Raw genomic sequence first — 2,828 nt, forward strand, 5'->3', positions numbered from 1 at the left:
GCACAATCATAAAACAAAACATGGCAACAAAGAAAAAAATTAACCGACCACTGTTCAAAAGTCTACATTCCCTTAGTTCTTAATACTGTGTATTAGCACCTTTAGCATCAATGACAGCTTGCAGTCTATGAGGCCCCTGAATTCTTACAGGTGGTATTGCTGCCCATTCATCTTGGCAAAATGCCTCCAGTTATTGCAAAGTCTTTGGTCGTCTTGCATGAACCGCAAGTTTGCGATCTCCCCAGAGTGGCTCGATGACATTAAGGTCGGGAGACTATGATGGCCGCTCCAGAACCTTCACTTTTTTCTGTTGTAACCACTGGAGGGTCAACTTGGCCTTGTGCTTGGGGTTATTGTTGTGCTGGAAAGTCCAAGAGCATCCCATGCTCAGCATCCGTGCAGAAGAATGCAAATTGTCTGCCAGTATTTTCTGATAACATGCTGCATTCATCTTGCCATCAATCTTCACAAAATTCCCTGTGCCTTTAGAGCTCACACACCCTCAAAACATCAGTGAGCCACCACCATGCTTCATGGTGGGGATGGTATTCTGTTCACTATAGGCCTTGTTGACCCCTCTCCAAACATATCGCTTATGTTTGTGACTATAAAGCTCTATTTTGGTCTCATCACTCCAAGTTACAGTGTGCCAAAAGCTGTGAGGCAAGGTGTTTTTGGGCATAATTTAACCAGGCTTTTTTGTGGCATTGATAGAGTACAGGTTTCTTTCTTGCAACTCGACCATGCAGCTAATTTTTGTTCCAAGTACCGTCATATTGTGCTTCTTGCATCAACCACACCATCTTTCACCAAAACAGCCTGTATTTCTCCTGACGTTACCTGTGGGTTCTTCTTTGCATCCCGAACCATTCTTCTTCCAGTTTTGGCTGAAATCTTTCTCGGTCTACCTGGTATTGAGAGATCCAAGATCCAAAAAAAGCATGTTCATGCAAGACCTAGTGCTGTCCCAATACCCTTTTTGAACGAGGGGTAAGCGGTATATGGCCCTTGGAACCATAGCCAGTGAATGAAAAAATAAAGGGAGGAAGCGAGCTTACATATAATCGAGGGGGTAGCAATATATATTGTTCAACAGGCAACAATGGCTGCCGCCTCGACCAGAGAGACCCATGAATGTAAGTATTTTCGGCTTAAATAATTGATTTAGAAATTACGACAATCTTGTTTTGTGGTCTATACAGTCTTGTGCATATATACTTGCAACCATGTTGCAACCTTATTTGAAACGTTTTAAAAGAATCGCTAGCTTGCGCTAACGCTAATCGCCAAAGTTACTATTGATTTTCACAACAGTCCCGCATTTCTCTGCCTTGAATGGACTGCATACATTGCATAGACTGTATCTAGTTTTACACATTTGAAGCCGTTTTATGTGTGTGACATGTAAGTTATGGTATAATAGTTGATAATAGTTGATTGATGGTTCTGTCATATATTTTATGTAATGGATTTGCCAATAACATGGCAATCTGTTTGCTGATAGCAATCATTTACCTGGCTAATTCATTAGCTACTAAGTGGCAATTTTTGGCAGCCAGCCTTCCAAAAGAAAGCACAATGGAATTAAATAACCGATCATTAAGCGTTGGCCGACAAATGAAATTAATTTGTTAACTTAGGTTTGGGAGCAGGGCCATGCCTAAACCACATCTCTAATCACCAGACACAAAAACGAGATCTTGATCATGTTTTAGAGTCATGCACTGATGGAAAAGCTGCTGGAAAAGCCAGGCTTGTGTCTCAGATTGCTTAATGCAAGAGGGTCAGCCTTTTACGCTCTCAGTCATGGATCCGGAGAAAATGGTCAATTCTGCCATTTGCTTAGTTCTATAAGCAAATTCCTTCTTGTCTAACCTTTCATCCACTGCTGCTGCCATCCCTTCATTCCACGTTAGCGTTGTCTTGGACGGGGCGTGGCGGCATTTCCTGGCTTCTCAAAACAGCATTTATTTTTTTCTACGTTGACTTTGTCATTCAGCTGTACAAGACGCAGCTCCCTCCAAAAGTTTGGTAGTTGCTGCGGGGGTCATGATTCGCTTTCGCTCAGCCCTTAGGATTCTGTAATTGGGCAGAGTCCGGGTCTCCTTTGTCGACACTCCATGACCCATACCCCATTGTCGTGGCTGCCATACTTTGGGGGCACGAATGGTCACAAGTCCATACTCATTTACTCAGACAACACAGCAGTAGAAGACATCTTAAATAAAGAAATTCAGACAATCGGCTCCAGAATCAGACATTCACCCCACACCAGTGCCACCGTTTTAAGCTACAACGTTCCACTAACACACCAGCTGAGAAACCTCTTACGCATCACAAGACGCCATCATCCACAGTCTTGCCAAGCACTCTCTCAGCCTACTTAACTGGCTGGAATTGCTTTAAGGCACATCAAGCCACACACCGGCTTCCGTTTCCCTCTCTGGACGTTACGTCTAGGGCTGCACGATTATGGCCAAAATGATAATCACGATTATTTTGATCAAAATTTTGATCGCGATTATTCTCACGATTATTTGTTGATTTTAACCAAAACAAATTTTATCGGCTATTTATAACTGCGAGAGGGAGTGTGATGGACGCTACTCACGGAGAGACGGCTGACTCATTATGAACGGGTCCAGCACGGGTCGAACGGCGCATACACACGTCGTGTGTATAAAATGTCTGTATCGTCAATGGGCTGCATTTTTATGGATATTCTCGCAATGGGTCACATCTCTGGCCCAGGACCAGGTCTAGGTCCAGGTCCAGCAGCTCCGTCTCACACACTATTACTCTACCAACTAAAGTTAGTTGCATTCAAT

The 2,828-nt window shown here is 43.4% G+C and overlaps 1 protein-coding gene and 1 long non-coding RNA gene across 4 annotated transcripts in view; one reads left to right on the forward strand and one right to left on the reverse strand.

Moving 5' to 3' along the window:
• Positions 1-2,828, reverse strand: part of uhmk1 (U2AF homology motif (UHM) kinase 1) — a 22,514-nt gene that overhangs the window by 13,375 nt on the left and 6,311 nt on the right. The window lies entirely within an intron of this gene.
• The window catches only part of LOC116695918 (uncharacterized), a 5,630-nt gene that overhangs the window by 2,268 nt on the left and 534 nt on the right, over positions 1-2,828 (forward strand). The gene's annotated exons all lie outside the window — the stretch shown is intronic.

Source organism: Etheostoma spectabile, chromosome 9, assembly GCF_008692095.1.
Source record: "Etheostoma spectabile isolate EspeVRDwgs_2016 chromosome 9, UIUC_Espe_1.0, whole genome shotgun sequence".
Classification (NCBI taxonomy): domain Eukaryota; kingdom Metazoa; phylum Chordata; class Actinopteri; order Perciformes; family Percidae; genus Etheostoma; species Etheostoma spectabile.